The sequence below is a fragment of the Leptonychotes weddellii genome, chromosome 12 (assembly GCF_054177405.1).
Source record: "Leptonychotes weddellii isolate Sample4059 chromosome 12, ASM5417740v2, whole genome shotgun sequence".
NCBI lineage: Eukaryota > Metazoa > Chordata > Mammalia > Carnivora > Phocidae > Leptonychotes > Leptonychotes weddellii.
Window position 1 is genome coordinate 18434176 of NC_138380.1, and position 18111 is coordinate 18452286.

Here is an 18111-nt window from a genome sequence, read left to right on the forward strand (position 1 = left end):
AGTGATGGCAACTTATTTCCATGCCTAAAATATCTTAAAAGTGTCACATTCTACCACCTGATTCATTCAACAAATATTCACTGAGTACTCCTCATGATCCCAGCCTAGGCCAGACACACACTGAGATGCCTCCCTCATAACTCACTGCGGTCAAGCACCTGCCGGGAGAGAGGCAGAAGCAGCTGCATTTTAGGGATAGTTAAGGCCCCAGGCTAAAATGGAAATCTTCTTGAACATAAATTTTACTTATAATTTTTTTGAGAGAGATTACATAATTTTACTAACAAATGCCTAAAATATTGTTATATTGAAACAGTCATGTATATTATGGAGTTGAACACAAAATTCTCTGGACCTCTCAGAACAACACATAAACCCTCAAGGAAATTCCAAGCATATTGTGATCTACTCTTTGATACAAAATGTTAAGAAAAACCATACTGGGGTCTCTGGTCCCTGTGCCCATGATGTGGAACATCAGATTGCTTTGGGGGTCTCGGCTCACCTTCAAAGCACTGCTGATATAAAGAAAAGCTGGTTATAATAGAGGAGTTAGAATTTAGATGCAAGTATGATAATTGAAATGGAAGAGCATGATTGACTTTTATTAATGTATTTTTTTTTAAGATTTTATTTATTTATTTGACAGAGAGAGAATGAGAGAGAAAGCACATGAGGGCAGGAGGGTCAGAGGGAGAAGCAGACTCCCCGCCGAGCAGGGAGCCCGATGTGGGACTCGATCCAGGGACTCCAGGATCATGACCTGAGCTGAAGGCAGCCGCTCAACCAACTGAGCCACCCAGGCGCCCCTATTAATGTATTTTAAAAGGCTTGGTGAGGATCTCATGCTAAACACCCTGGCCCTTGAATTCTGGCTTCTACTAGTTTGACAGTCCCCACTGGTTACTGCCAACGGGGCAACCCCCCACTTGGCCCTTGTATGAGTCAGGGTTCTCCAGAGAAACAGAATAGAATATATAAAGACTGATTACAAGGAATCGGATCACATGAGTATGGAGGCTGAGAAGTTCTGAGAACACAGTGGGTAAGGTGGAGACCCAGGAGAACCAAGGGTAAAAGTTCGAGTCCAAAAGCCAGGAGGCTTGAGACCCAAGAAAGACGGTGTTCCATGTGAGTCTGAAGGCAGAAAAAGACCAATAGCTCAATCAGTCAGACAAGCACAGTTCCTTCTTATTCAGCCTTTTTGTTCTGTTCAGGTCTTCAGTTGATTGGATGGGGCCCCCCACATGAGGGAAGGCAGTCTGTTTTACTTGGTCATCTGATCCTAATGTCAATCTCACTTAGAAACGCCCTCACAGACACACCGGAATAAGGCTTGACCAAATGTCTGGGCACTCTGTGTCCCAGTCAAGTTGACACATACACTTAGCCAAGACAGCCCCATCCGGGAGTCCCAGGGGTCCCCTGGACAGGCAGCAGGACACACAGCTAGTCTAGGCTCCCTTTGATGCACCCACCAATACCCCTCGTGGGAGTGCTGTTTCTCCCCAATCCAGGGAGGCCAAAGCTTCCATGAGGACTGTGGGAGCCCAAGTAAGCTCATCCCTACCTTTCCACCATCAAGGTGCAGCCTAGGGGACCAAGCTGTGCTGGTTTGCCTGTGACTTTCTGGTTCTAGCACTGAAAGTCCCATGTCCTGGCAATCCCTAGGGAACTAGGATGCTTGGCCACCCTAATCCAGCCTAACGTTGGAATGGTGAGACGCTACAAACCTTCACACCCCATCTGGGCTAGGAATCCTCACTTTCTTCTTCTTTGGTCTAGGGAGAATGGGTGGGAACATTAAAGCTTGCTTTCTTTTTACTCACACCAGGTTAGTCACATGGTCTAAAGCCCATCCATATAGAGAACAGAGAAGATCGTCTAGACCTAAGAAATTAGCTCTTAATCGAATGAGCACTATCAATGAGGCAGTGCACGCTCCAGCCCCTGCCCATCCTCCTCAGAGACAGACCTGGTGCAGGGCTTGCTGGGCTGTAAGTGACATGGTCATTCTTCCCCCCAAGACCCTCTTAAGGGCAACTGATCATTTTTGTGTTTCTCAGAATGCTTTTACATTGGCATCTGCTTTAGGGATTCCTTCCAACCAAATGCAGCCCTGCACAGGAGTTGTTTTGTTTTTTTTAAGATTTATTTATTTGAGAGACAGAGAGTGAATGCGCACGTGCACACAAGTAGGGGAGGGGCAGAGGGAGAGAATCTTCAAGCAGACTCCCCGCTGAGCAGGGAGCACAACACAGGGCTCAATCCCAGGACCCATGAGATCATGACCTAAGCCGAAACCAAGAGTTGGATGCATAACCAATTGAGCCACCCAGGCACCCCAGGAGTTGAGTTTTGATATCCTCATCAAAGAGTATTAGTATGGGCAAGGCAGTTTTAGAGCCATGCAGTGCTAGTCAGAAAGACTTGGCTCCTGACCTCCCTGGGAGTTCCCCCGGACTCCCCAAGCCAATACTACCACCAGACACACATAGACGGAGCTCTGAACAAAGACGGGAGCAAGAATGAGAGACAGAGCAAGGCGATGGGGTTTTCTTTCCCTCTCTCTCCTTCTCAGATAATTAGGGGCCATTATGTTACTGCTATTGATTTTCATGCTTTCACAAATGAGTGTTGCCTGCTTGCACTCAGAGGCTCTCTCAGTAAGGGGAAAACAGAACCTCTGACTAGACAGCTAAGGCAAGAATGACCCTGCTTTGCCTAAGCCTGGTAAGCCCACAGGAATGAGCTGACTCAGGGCCATGGGGGAGCTGAAGGAAGTCCCAAGAGGAGACCCCATGTTCTGCTGGGATGGGACTGCACCTCCCTCCTGCCCCCGACCTTTGCCACACTTTGGGGGTGATAGAATTGATTATTAATTAGCGTTATTGCTGTTCACAGGCAAGACACATACATGACACTCAAGTCAAGAAGTACAAAAGGGTCCCCACCCTCCCCATGCTTGCCAGCTATCAGCTCCCTTCCCCAGGGGCAGACACTGGCCCTGTGTGTCTCCTCCCTTCCCAGAGACACTCCACATGCACTTGTGATGCACTGATGCATCACAGGCTCAAACTCAGTAAATTGGGTGTGAAGGTCCAAAGTTTGTTTAGCTACACATCAGAGAGCCCCAGAAGCAGGGTTTTGGGTTGGGGGGGTGGTATCTTCTCAAAGGAGAGAAAGACAGCACCATATGAAAAGCAAGATAAAAGCAGAAAGGAAAGGAAGAGATGCTGCCCTGTGTCGGAGTTCTCATCTCCCAGCTCTCCCAGGTCCAGGTTCCAGGTTACGAGTGCTCTGCTACTTCTCAGGGCTCAGCCCAGACTTGGCTAGTGGCGCTGGCCTCCATCCTTCCCAGGGCTCCGAGCTGGAGCTGCTCAAATGCTCCCGTGGCTCTCTCACCACGGGGCTGGGGAGCTCACTAATTTACACCATGTTCCTTGAAACCTTGGAATTGCCTGTTTTCTTCTTCTTTTTCTTTTTTAAAAAAATAAAATTATTATATAGACTAGACTCTCTTCCCACACAATTTCACTGAGAGGTTAACTCTGCCTTCTGGAACCAAGATAACAGTGTGCATGGGCAGGTTGGAAGTAAAGGAAGATACACAATGAAGCCAACTTTCCAATCATAGATTTGTGAGAGCAAGCAGACATTTGGGGGCAGGGCCAGTGGGAGAGGCAGCCGCCCGGTCCTTGTCACTGGGAAGTGTGGGCTTGCAGGATGGGGTGCAAGAGGTGCATGTGGTGGATGGGCTCCTTCAGGCCAGCCCTGCCCCACTGCCAGCCCAGGGCAGTCTCCTAGCAAACACTTTTGAGGCAGCCACAAAGGGGATCTTGCTCCCAACTCTGTGTCCTGGTAACTCCACAGGGAGGAATAAGAGTTTGATGAGAAGGCTATGCCACGGAGTCAGCATCTCCTGGGCCTTCACACTGAATGTAACAGCTTCACTGTTCTGGGCGTAGAGCAGAATTCTAGACCATAGATGGCCTGTCCTTGCCCTTTGGAGCTCCCAATATAACTTGACTAGACTGCAGCCAGGGTCAGAGTCAAACAGATGACTTAACCATGCATTGACGATGGCAGGAAGAAACGCTACAAGACAGTCCATGATTAATTGCTAAATGGTCAGTGAAAGTGTCATTGCCATAGGAGCTCCATGGATCGAGCAGAGATCAAAGGCTTTTCATAGGAGCTGTGATGTGAGCTGCACCTTGGAGGGCAGGTACGTTGCAAACAGGAGACAGGAAGGTGATAAAGCCATATCAGAGAAAGTTAGCAGTCACCCCTGAGCTCAGAGCACCCATCCCCTACCCACCCATGTACACTCAGGCCCTGACACCTGGGAGAAGTCAAGACATTGCCCAAGGTCAATAGGTGGGGCAGGCCAGGTAGTAGAACTTCTGGTTCCCTGTTGGCCCCAATGATGCCTCCCAGAGCCTTTCTCTCTCCCATTTGCACATCATGCCCTGTCACCTACACTCTGCAGCAGCCCGAAAAACAGTGGCAAGTGGGCCGTCATCCTGGAGGTGGTGGCAGAAGGAGGGAGCATCAGCAAAGCCCTACTGTGAATGTCTGAGATGTCCCTCCCCGCCCCAGTTCCTCTCTGCCATCTGATGGCACCTCAGCCTGCTTCTTCTCACTTGCCTGCAGCTAAGTGGCATAAACTGTTTTCACTGCTCCTTTTTTTCCTTCTTGTGTTCCCTCATTTTCAAGGAGGAAAAAAGTGCTAAAGACACAGAGGAAAATTGCCACTAATGTTCCATCCCCTCCCTCCATTAGAGTTAGTGCTTATAAATATTGAAGAGCCAAGCTCTGCCAACCTCTGTGAGTGCCACTGTCTGGTGGCTCTTTGCTCCCCCTCCCCCGTCTCCCAGGGCAACCCTCCCTGGAGGTGGAGGGATGGAACTGTTCCGGGAAAGCCAGGGAGGCAGGCTGGGGCTGCCCTGCCCAGGGAGCTGGGCCACAGATGGAGTCCCGAGGGTCTCCTCCTACTGGGGTAGCTGTGAGTCCAGAGGAGGAATGATCGAAAGAGGCCGCGGCCCCTGCACAAGGCACACAGAGAGGGAGAAGACAGGGTCAGACACCTTGAAAGGGAACTTAAGATCCTCTGGAAGACATTGAGAAACAGGTTACAAAAATCAAAGGACCCTGATATAAAGGGGAAAAAAACACAAAACTTGCTCAAGGCTCCCACCCCTCCCTCCCACTGGCTCCCAGTGAGATCCTTAATTAATCAGTAGGACCCAGGAGGTGCTGGTGAGCTCTGGGACACCTGATAGCTGGGCAATGGGGCGCCCAGCTGCTTGATTCATAGACCCCAACAGGGAGGCCAGGGAGGCCAGGGAGGAAGGGGCCCTGTTATTAAAGATGGGACAGGGGTGGGTAGACTCCTGGAAACTAGACCCAGGAGCCCCCACATGCTTCTCTCCAGATTGACATAACTTTCCAGTCCTTCCACTCATTCAGCCAGGATTTTCTGCTCCAAAAACTCAACACGCTTCCCAGGCCCTCTCCTGGGGTATTCCCAAGCCTGGCAGTGGGCCATCTGGATGGTAGTACATCCTTTGAGGGCAGGTGTGGAGCTGTCAGGACATAGGCTGTACAGTAATAAATCAGCAGGCCCGGCCAAAGCTCGTGCCCACATTAGCTTAGCATGGATTACCATATAAATTGGATTTTACTGCCATTTCCAGTTTTCCCTTCCTAATTTACCTTTTCTACTTCCCTCTGCCCTAGTGAACCTCTCTCTGGAATGTCTTCTGTTTCCAGGGGAAGAGAAATCCTCTCTGTCTGGACTCCAGGTCCTCCGGCTCTGCCCCAACCAGCCAGAAATTTTCTTTTCTCACCTATCTGATCCAAAATGGCGCCACCTCTGGACTGCGCCTACAGATGGCTCTGAGCTAGCCTGGTCTGTCATTCGCGATGCCTCTGTATTTTTTAAAGTACACCTGCAATCCGCTTTAGTGTTGCCAACTTTGCCAGCTTGGATGGTCTTCTTGACACAAACCTACACAGACTCAGGATTCCTCCATTTAGGAGTGACCCATGAGCAGCAGGATTTTTGCCACCCTTACTGCCTTGGCCACTCCAGCACCAAACTGCCTCACTGCAGCAACTAGCTACAAACCATCCCTTCTATAAGAAAACAAGACTGGCTCTGAATTGCAAATCGTGATTGGAGATTGGCACCAAAAGGAAAATAAGCAAGAAATACAATATAATGAACGCAGGGCTCTGATGCCTCCCATTCAATGCCTTGTTTTTTCCAGGCTGCCAGGGGCTTTCATTTTTTCACCAAAAGATTTCAAACTTATTGGGACCAAGGTCCACAGTTTGACTCATAGAACAAGCAAGAAGAGGCCTGGCCCATCACTTACCACCTACCCCTTTCCAATTCCATCAGCTATAAGATGCTGAATGTTGAGTCTGGGAGTCAGGGGAAATTCCCACGGAGGGAATTTCAGCCCTAATCAAAAGAATGTTGGACTCTTGAGCCACTAGCTTTTTATCTTGCTCACTATTTGACAGCCAAATCAATTCTTCCTTTTTTTGCAATAGTTTTTGCTTTCACTCTGATCAGCTCACAGCTGGTAGACAGAGATGTTTTTCTCCTAAGGACACTTCCACACTCTCAATTTGTATTTCTTAGAAAAAGGAGAGGACCCTGATTGCTTGTGGTCATTCTGTCTTGGATTCAGGAGTTCTGTTGGTATGGTTCGAGGGAAACCACTAACAAAAAGATCTATGGAAACTGAATACGTTCTGTGAGAGATTCACCTTCAAACAAGTACAGACAAAAAAAGGACCAGAAAGAAGGAACTGTAACTTAGTGTTTAGCCTGTGCAAAGTACTGGAGGAGGCAATTCACACATATCATAGGAATATCATTTATTCGCATATCAGTTTACCACTTCTCTCTTGCCCCTCAACCTTCTGGGCATCCACACCTGCCTCTGCTTATGCCCCCAGCCTTAGCCCCTTGCACACTCATAAGCTGAGAAATTCTAAGCAAGATTCTCAGGTCTTCTGATGTAATCAGGAGAATGGGCAGTTAGAAACAAAGAGGCTCGGAGAAACAGGAGGGTTTGGCCAGAAAGGCTAAAATCATATACGTAATAAAGAACTTAAAAAGACAAAGAAAGCCCGAAAAGTCAAAAGGTGTGTGGTTTAAGAGAGGGTTTGGAAGACTAACATGGAGGCTCTGGAGAGGTACAGATAGAAGAGAAGGGGTAGATGAAGAAGAACTCTCAAGAGTGACTATGAGTTTGGCCTTGTATTCTCTTTAATGCTCTTCAAGAGTAAAGATTGGAATGCCTTTTAAACTGCCATTTGTGGAAGGATAGTCCAAGATGGCAGAGGAGTAGAAACCTTAGTTTTGTCTGGTCCCAGGAATTCAGCCAGATAGCTATCAAGTCATTCTGAACACGTGTGAACTCAAGTAGAGATCTAAGAAAAGAATAGCTGCAACTCTACAAATAGAAAAGCAATCACTTCCTGCAAGAATGACAAGATGGAAAAACTCACCTCAAAAAAGAGAACAAGAGGCAGTACTGACTGCCAGGGACATAATCAGTATGTATATAAGTAAGACATCAGAACTAGAGTTCAGAATAATGATTATAAAGATACTAGCTGGGCTTGAAAAAAAACACAGAAGACACTAGGGAATCCCTCTCTGGAGAAATAAAAGAATTAAAATCTAATCAAGTCAAAATCAAAAAGGCTATTAATGAGATGCAATAAAAAATGGAAGCTCTACCTGCTAGGACAAATGAGGAAGAAGAGGGAATTAGTGATATAGAAAACAAAATGATGGAGAATAAAGAAGCTGGGAAAAAGATAAACAACTACTGGATAACAATGGGGAGAATACGAGAGATAAGTGATACCATAAAGTGAAACAATATTAGAATAATTGGGATCCCAGAAGAAGAGGAAAGAGAGAAGAGAAGAAGGTATATTGGAGCAAATTATAGTTGAGAACTTCCCTAATCTGGGGAAGGAAACAGGCATTCAAGTCCAGGAGGCACAGAGAACCCCCCTCAAAATCGATAAAAATAGGTCAACACCCCGACATATAATAGTGAAACTTGCAAATCTCAGAGACAAAAAGAAAATCCTAAAAGCAGCTCAGGACAAGAGGTCCATAACCTACAATGGTGGAAACATTAGACTGGCGGCAGACCTATCCACAGAGACCTGGCAGGCCAGAAAGGACTGGCATGATATATTCAGGGTGCTAAATGAGAAAAATATGCAGCCAAGTAAACTTTATCCAGCTAGGATGTCTTTCAAAACAGAAGAAGAGATCAAAAGCTTTCAGGACAAACAGAAACTAAAAGAATTTGTGATCGCTAAACCAGTCCTGCAAGAAATATTAAAAGGGATCCTTTAAGCGAAGAGACAGCCCAAAAGTAACATAGACCAGAAAGGAACCAAGACAATATACAGAAACAGTGACTTTACAGGTAATACAATGGCACTAAATTCATATCTTTCAATAGTTACTCTGAATGTAAATGGGCTAAATGCCCCAATCTGAAGACACAGGGTATCAGATTGAATAAAAAAGCAAGACCCATTGATATGCTGTCTGCAAGAGACTCATTTTAGATCCAAAGACACCTCCAGATTTAAAGTGAGGGGATGAAAAAACATTTACCATGCCAATGGACATCAAAAGAAAGCAGGGTGGCAATCCTTACACCGGATAAATTAGATTTTAAACCAAAGACTGTAATAAGAGATGAGGAAGGACACTATATCATAATTAAAAAGTCTATCCAACAAGAAGATCTAACAATTATATTTATGCCCTAACATGGGAGCGGCCAATTATATAAACCAATTAATAACAAAATTAAAGAAACACATCAATAATAATATAATAATAGTAGGGGAATTTAACACCCCACTCACTACAATGGACAGATCATCTAAGTGGAAGATCAACAAGGAAACAAGAGCTTTGAATCACACATTGGACCAGATGGACTTCACAGATATATACAGAGTATTCCATCCTAAAGCAACAGAATACACATTCTTCTCCAGTGCATATGGAACATTCTCCAGAATAGAGCACATACTGGGTCACAAATCAGATCTCAACCAGAACCAAAAGACTGGGATCATTCCCTGTGTATTTTCAGACCACAAGGCTTTGAAACTAGAACTCAATCACAAGAGGAAATTTGGAAAGAACTCAAATACATGGAGGCTAAAGAGCATCCTACTAAAGAATGAATGGGTAAACCAGGAAATTAAAGAAGAATTTTAAAAATTCATGGAAACAAATGAACATGAAAACACAACTGTTCAAAACCTTTGGGATGCAGCAAAGGCAGTCCTAAGAGGGAAGTATATAGCAATACAAGCCTTTCTCAAGAAACAAGAAAGGTCTCAAATACACAACCTAACCTTACACCTAAAGGAGCTGGAGAAAGAACAGCAAATAAAGCCTAAACCCAGCAGGAGAAGAGAAATAATAAAGATTACAGCAGCAATCAATGAAATAGAAACCAAAAGAACAGTAGATCAATGAAAGTAGGAGCTGGTTCTTTGAAAGAATTAATAAGATTGATAAACCCATAGCCAGACTTATCAAAAAAAAAAAAGAAAAAGGACCCAAATAAATAAAATCATGAACGAAAGAGGAGAGATCACAACCAACACTGAAGAAATAAAATTATAAGAACATATTATGAGCAACTATATTCCAACAAATTAGGCAATCTGGAAGAAATGGATGCATTCCTAGAGACATATAAATACCAAAACTGAACCAGGAAGAAACAGAAAACCTGAACAGACCCATAACCAGCAAGGAAATTGAAGCAGTAATCAAAAATCTCCCAACAAACAAGAGTCCAGGGCCAGATGGCTTCCCAGGGGAAATTCTACCAAACATTTTAAGAAGAATTAATACCTATTCTTCTGAAGCTGTTTCAAAAAAATAGAAACAGAAGGAAAACTTCCAAACTCTTTCTATGAGGCAGCATTACCTTGATTCCAAAACCAGACAAAGACTGCACCAAAAAGAATTACAGACCAATATCCCTGATGAATATGGATACAAAAATTCTCACCAAGATACTAGCCAATAGGATCCAACAGTACATTAAAAGGATTATTCACCATGACCACAAGTGGGATTTATTCCTGGGCTGCAAGGGTGGTTCAACATCTGCAAATCAATCAGTGTGGTACACTACATTAATAAAAGAAAGGACAAGAACCATATGATCCTCTCAATAGATACAGAAAAAACATTTGACAAAGTACAGTATCCTTTCCTGTTTAAAACTCTTTACAGTGTAGGGATAGAGGGAACATACCTCAATATCATAAAAGCCATATATGAGGGTGCCTGGGTGGCTCAGTTGGTTAAGCGACTGCCTTCGGCTCAGGTCATGATCCTGGAGTCCCAGGATAGAGTCCCGCATTGGGCTCCCTGCTCGGCAGGGAGTCTGCTTCTCCCTCTGACCCTAACCCCTCTCATGTGCTCTCTCTCATTCTCCCTCTCTCAAATAAATAAATAAAATCTTTAAAAAAAAAAAAAAAGCCATATATGAAAAGCTCACAGCAAATATCATTCTCAATGGGAAAAAACTGAGAGCTTTTCCCCTAAGGTCAGGAACACGGCAGGGATGTCCACTATCACCACTGTTGTTCAACATAGTACTAGAAGTCCTAGCCCTAGCAATCAGACAACAAAAAGAAATAAAAGGCATCCGAATCGGCAAAGAAGAAGTCAAACTCTCACTCTTCGAAGATGGCATGATACTTTATGTGGAAAACCCAAAAGACTCCACCCCAAAATTGCTAGAACTCGTACAGGAATTTAGCAGTGGCAGGATATAAAATCAATGCACGTAACACACAGTGCTCGTTGCAATTTATCAAAAACTAATGAAGTACTGTATGGTGACTAACATAACAATAAAAATAAATTAATCAAAAATAAATAAAATCAATGCACAGAAATCAGTTGCATTTCTATACACTAACAATGAGACAGAAGAAAGAGAAATTAAGGAGTCAATCCCATTTACAACTGCATCAAAAGCCATAAGATACCTAGGAATAAACCTAACCAAAGAGGCAAAAGATCTGTACTCAGAAAACTACAGAACACTCATAAAAGAAATTGAGGAAGACACAAAGAAATGGAAAAACGTTCCATGCTCATGGATTGGAAGAACAAATATTGTTAAAATGTCTATGCTATTGAACACTGCATCAAAAACTAATTATGTACTACACAGTGGCTAACTGAACAAAATTTAAAAAATAAAAAAATAAAATAAAATGTCTGTGTTACCTAGAGCAATCTATACACTCAATGCAATCCCGATCAAAATACCATCAACTTTTTTTTATTCCACAGAATTGGAACAAATAATCCTAAAATTTGGATGGAATCCAAAAAGATCCCAAATAGCTAAAGGAATGTTGAAAAAGAAAACCAAAGCTGGCATCACAATTCCAGACTTCAAGCTCTATTACAAAGTTGTAATCATCAAAACATTATGGTACTGGCACAAAGCAGATACATAGATCAATGGAACAGAATAGAGAGCCCAGAAATGGACCCTCAGCTCTGTGGTCAACTAATCTTCGACAAAGCAGGAAAGAATGTCCAATGGAAAAAAGACAGTCTCTTCAACAAATGGTGGTGGGAAAATTGGACAGCTACATGCAGAAGAATGAAACTGGACCATTTCCTTATACCACATACAAAAATAGACTCAAAATGGAAGAAAGACCTAAATGTGCAGCAGGAGTCCATCAAAATCCTAGAGGAGAACACAAGCAGCAACCTCTTCAACCTCAGCTGCAACAACTTCTTCCTAGACACATCGCCAAGGGCAAGGGAAGCAAGGGCAAAAAAAAAAAAAAAAAACTATTGCAACTTCATCAAGATAAAAAGCTTCTGCACAGCAAAGGAAACAGTCAACAAAACCAAAGACAACTGACAGAATGGGAGAAGATATTTGCAAATGTCTTATCAGATAAGGGGCTAGTACCCAAAATCTATAAAGAACTTAAAGAACAAATAATCCAATCAAGAAATGGGCAGAAGATATGAACAGACATTTCTGCAAAGAAGACATACAAATGGCCAACAGACACATGAAAAAATGCTGAACATCACTGGGCATCAGGGAAATACAAATCAAAACCACAATGAGATACCACCTCACACTAGTCAGAATGGCTAAAATTAACAAGTAAAGAAACAACAGATGTTGGCAAGGATGCGGAGAAAGGGGAACCCTCTTACACTGTTGGTAAGAATGCAAGCTGGTACAGCCGCTCTGGAAAACAGTATGGAGGTTCCTCAAAAAGTTGAAAATAGAGCTACCCTATGACCCAGAAATTGCACTACTGGGTATTTACCCCAAAGATACAAATGTAGGGATCCAAAAGGGCACCTGCACCCCAATGCTTATAGCAGCAATGTCCACAATAGCCAAACTGTGGAAAGAGCCCAGATGTCCATCAACAGATGAATGGATAAAGATGTGGTATATATATATATAATGGAATACTACTCAGCCATCAAAAAAATGAAATCTTGCCATTTGCATCGATGTGAATGGAACTAGAGGTTATTATGCTAAGCGAAATAAGTCAATCAGAGAAAGACAATTATCATATGATCTCACTCATATGTAGAATTTAAGAAACAAAACACAGGATCACAGGGGAAGAGAGGAAAAAATAAAACAAGACAAAATCAGAGAGGGAGACAAACCATAAGAGACTCTTAATCATAGGAAACAAACAGGGTTGGTGGAGGGGAGGAGGTTGGAGGAATGGGGTAACTGGGTGATGGACATTAAGGAGGGCACATGATGTAATGAGCACTGGGTATTGTATAAGACTGATGAATCACTGACCTCTACCTCTGAAACTAATAATACATTATATGTTAATTAATTGAATTTAAATAGAATAAATAAATAAACTGCCATGTGGCTAATGCTTATCTGTACCTCCTTAAATGCAATTCTATGCAAAGACTGAGCTATAAGGGTTCACCAGATTTATTCAGGTTACACATCAAGACTTGTTTTGAACCCAAGATACAAAATTCGACTGCACCTAAAATTAACTTTATCCTAGACTCAAAGCACAAGCAAAGAGCACAAATTCTCCCTAATGACTCAGCCACTGAAGTCACCCTGAAAAGGGAGGTAGGCAGGTCGAGTATTAGCCAGAGGGGCAGAGTAGTTACCTCGAGTGGATTTAAACTGATAGGGCATTGACTTTCTCTCACTGATCAAAAATTCAAAAATCAAAGGAAAGTCATTTTATTTTTTTTTAACTTTTTAAAAAAATTTATTTGACAGAGACACAGCGAGAGAGGGAACACAAGCAGGGGGAGTGGGAGAGGGAGAAGCAGGCTTCCCATGGAGCAAGGAGACCGATGCGGGGCTCGATCCCAGGACCCTGAGATCATGACCTGAGCCAAAGGCAGCTGTTTTAACCAACTGAGCCACCCAGGCGCCCCAAAGGAAAGTCATTTTATTAGGGTTGGGATAGAGATGAATGTCTCAGCTTTGTAAGGGATTTTCTTTTCTTTCCTTCTCTTTTTTTTTTTTTTTTTTTGTATCTTGATTTCAGTGATCGCACTAATGCCACATGAAATGTCCTTTTTCTTTTTTCTTTCTTTTTTTTTTTTTACAAGATTTTATTTATTTGACAGAGAGAGAGAGAACAAAGCGGGGAGTAGTAGGCAGAGGGAGAGGGAGAAGCAGGCTCGCCACTGAGCAGAGACCCCCCCAACACGGAGCTTGATCCTGAGCAAAAGCAGACATTTAACGGAGTGAGCCACCCCGGTGCCCCAAAACATCCTTTTTCAAACCTTCTATTCTCCTTCAAACTGCAATGCTGGCTTGCTTATTATCTCCCTGATCTCTCTGACTTTGAGGTTGCAGTAAATGAGCCATATGGGGCCTTAGGATTCATTTTGGTTGTGGATACCTTTATCCCTTAATGAGATGAAGAAGCAGTTTTGTCTTTAGTGTCTACTGTTGGTACCTAATGCTTTAAAATAAAATTGTGGCATCTGACCCTTTTGAATCCAGTGAAGCTGAGATAATTGTGAATTTAAAACAATTCTAGCTATAATGTACAAAATGAAGAACAAAAGAAAAGAACTTCTCTTTTACCTCAAGTTACCCCATCTTATATACATATTTTTTTTATTCTTATGTTAATCCCCATACATTACATCATTAGTTCTAGATGAAGTGTTCCATGATTCATTGTTTGTGCATAACACCCAGTGCTCCATGCAGAATGTGCCCTCCTCAATACCCACCACCAGGCTAACCCATCCTCCCACCCCCCTCCCCTCTAGAACCCTCAGTTTGTTTTTCAGAGTCCATCGTGTCTCATGGTTCGTCTACCCCTCCGATTTTCCCCGCTTCATTCTTCCCCTCCCGCTACCTTCTTCTTCTTCTTTTTTTTTTCTTAACATATATTGCATTATTTGTTTCAGAGGTACAGATCTGAGATTCAACAGTCTTGCACAATTCACAGCGCTTACCAGAGCACATACCCTCCCCAGTGTCTATCACCCAGTCACCCCTCCCTCCCACCCCACCCTCCACTCCAGCAACCCTGTTTGTTTCCTGCAATTAAGAATTCCTCATATCAGTGAGATCATATGATACATGTCTTTCTCTGTTTGACTTATTTCAAGTTGCCCCATCTTAATTTGTCCCAATATTTTTTACGAAAAAGTCACACATAATGCAAAGATGGTACATTTTTACAGTGAACATGATATACACCAGTAACTAAATTCACCCATTAGCATTTTACCAAACTTGCATTATCATGTTTCTGTCCATCCATCAACTCATTTTTTCTTAAGATTTTATTTTTAAGTAATCTCGACACCCAATGTGAGGCTCAAGCTCAGAACCCTGAGATCAAGAGTCGCATGCTCCACTGACTGAGCTAGCCAGGAACCCCCCATCTTATTTTTTTAATTTTACCATTTATCTTTATTTTTTAAGGAAATATAATCGACATATAATAATTTGTAAGCTTAAGGTGTACAACATATTGATGCATTTATTTATTGCAACCTGATTACCACTGTGGCATTAGCTAGCCACCTCTATTACTTCACATAATTGTCATTACTTTTTTGTGATGAGAACAATTAAGATCTCTTAGCGACTTTGAGGTTTATAACACAGTATTGTTGACTATAATCACCATGCTGTACATTAAAGCTCCAGGACTTGTTTATCTATTAGTTCCCAGTTTATACCCTTCAACAACACATCCCAAACTCCTCCACACCCCCAGCCTCTGGTAGCCACCATCCTACTCTCTCTTTTTATGAGTTTGGCTTTTTTAGATTCCACGTAAAAGTGATACTCTATGGTATTTGTCTTTCTTTGTCTGACTTATCTCAGCATAATGTCCACAAGGTCCATCCCATTTTCACAATTGGCAGGATTTCCTTCTTTCTCATGGCTGAGTAATATTCCATTGCATATACACACCACATCTTTATCTACCCAGTGATGGACATTTGGCTTGTTTCCATATCTTGGCTATTGTGAATAATGTTGCAATGAGCTTGGGAATACAGATACCTCTTTGATATCCCGGTTTCATTTCCTTTGGATAAATATCCAGCAGTGGAATTGCTGGATCATATACTAACCCCATTTTTTTTTAATTTTGTGAGAAAACTCCAGGCTGTTTTTCATAGTGGCTGAACTAACATACATTCCCACCAACAGTGCACAAAGGAGCCAAGAATACCCAAGGGAGAAAGGATAGTCTCTTCAACAAGCAGTGATGGGAAAACTGGATAACCACAAGCAGAAGAGTAAAACTGGACCCCCATCTTAGACCACTCACAAAAATTAACTCGAAATGGATGAAAGACTTAAACATAAGACCTGATGCTGTAAATTTTATTTTGCATGTGGAGCCACAGAATAAAATTAAGTCATCTTATTTTTCGTGCATTGCACCCTTCAGTACAATTCTCTGTAAATACTTCAGCATGGGTGTCATTAACTAGATTTCAAGATTTGTTACAGATTTATTTTGAGATAAAATTTACATACAATGAAATGCACAAATCTTAAGTGTACATTTGCTAAGTGCATGTATCTGTTGCAACTTAAATCCTCATAAATACATGGTAGAATTTTGCTTTCACTCCAGAAAATTCTCTAATACTTCTTGCTCATCAATTCCATCACTCCTGCTCCCCAGGGCAACAACCATTATGAATTTTTTTTCCTGCCATACATCAGCTTAGTCTGTTCTAGAACGTCATAGAAATGGGACCATACAGGATACTCCATCCTATTTTATTGCAAAATAAACTAACCTCTAGCCCCCCTTCAGTATAGGGAAGACTTGGGCATTTTTTCCTTGCATGGTTTTAGAAAATAGGGAGTCTGCTTGCTCTCCATAAAGACAAGGGTTCTGTAGGCCATTAGTCCTCATGTTGGAAGGATGCTACCTATCGGCTGAGGTGGTTTCAGTCAAACTGTCCAGAACAGACAAGGCCGGTGAACACATAGGATATCTGTGGGTTAAATGAGCTTTGTGGTGGGTTCCTGCAGCCCTTCACTCATTTGCAGGAAATGTTTCATGAGGCTTCATTAACATCTGGATCTGTCCAGAGCTTCAAGGGACTGCTTTGCTTGATCTGCAGTTTGCTCAAGGCTGGAAGTCAGAGTGTACAAAACACATGGCATCATAGAAACCCAGCCTGGGTCCTCATTTGCTTCATCCCTTTGACCCAGAGGATTGTAGGCATCCTATCTTGGGTTCTTAGTCCTTCAAGGGCCCTGCAGAATTTTTGACTAGGGAGAAATGTCTTGTTTTCCTCGTGCTCTCTATGGGAGGGAGCAGGCAAAGGAAGAAGCTATCTGCATTGCCTGTGGTGTAAGACCACCCGCCAGCACAAAATAGGAAGTAGAGGGAAGTAAACAAACCAAATTCTGAAATGCACTCATCAGTGCAATCTGTCCTCTGAACGCTTTTGCATCGAGAGAAGGTTGGGACGCAGCGAAGCGGAAGGAGCTCATCAGCTGGCCTCGATGACAGCATTAAGGAGGGGAGGAGAGGCATCCAGACAGCAGTACCAGGCCCTCCCAGACTCAGTGGGGCAGGAAGCTCTGCCACCAGTGCAGAGGGCTATCTGCTTTAGTCAGTCACATGGCTTCCCTGCACAGAAGGCTTTCCATCAGTCACTATTGCCTTGAGCGCCAGCATTGAACTCCTGTGTGCCCGGTGCTGAACCCCAGGGTGCCGCAAATGGGAAATACAATGATGGTGGTGGCCGTGGTGATGTACAGTGAGGATTCTTTTGATGCTCCTATGCCCAGATCTCAGGGATGGATGAGACTGGGCACCAAGAGCAGAATTCTGCAGAGCTAACCAAGAGGAGAGTAAATATGTTAGTCCACATGGTCAATGGAACAGGGGAGAAAGAGGGGTCGCCTCTGCTTCGCGTGATTAACTGCAATTAGCTTAATGTTCATACATATTAAGACCCAGACCCTGCCTCGATAGGGCCGCAGGTGCAGAGATGGCTAAAGAGAAGAGTCCGCAGGTTCAGAGTTTCTGGTTTGGACCTATTAAGAATGCTAATGGAAGTCATTAGAGACCAACTGATTATCAAGGATGAATTGAGGAGTGTCATGGGTTGGTATACATTAAAGCTTGAAGATCATGTGTTCTGGAAGCGTGAACCAGACTGTGAAATCCCCAGCTTCTCAGGATGGGTTGGTGAGGCTCAGAACCCTGCACACCCAGCCAGCAAGGAGAACAAATGTGCAGCAATTGGCCATTGAGGAAGAACCAACAACTTCCCGGGAGGCCAAAGGCCAGTCCATGGGAAAGCATGAAAGATTTTTTTCTGTGTCTTCCTGACTATAAATTCCCAATGTTGAGGCTTAGTTCTCCTTGCATGCTTCATTCAAAAAATATACAATGACCCTGTACCAGAAAGGAAAGGACCCTCCCCTTGGAGCTCATAATCTAACTCAGGGACAACAGTTTACTCCTTATCTACTTCCCTGTCAGCTGTATTTCTCCTCCCCTTCT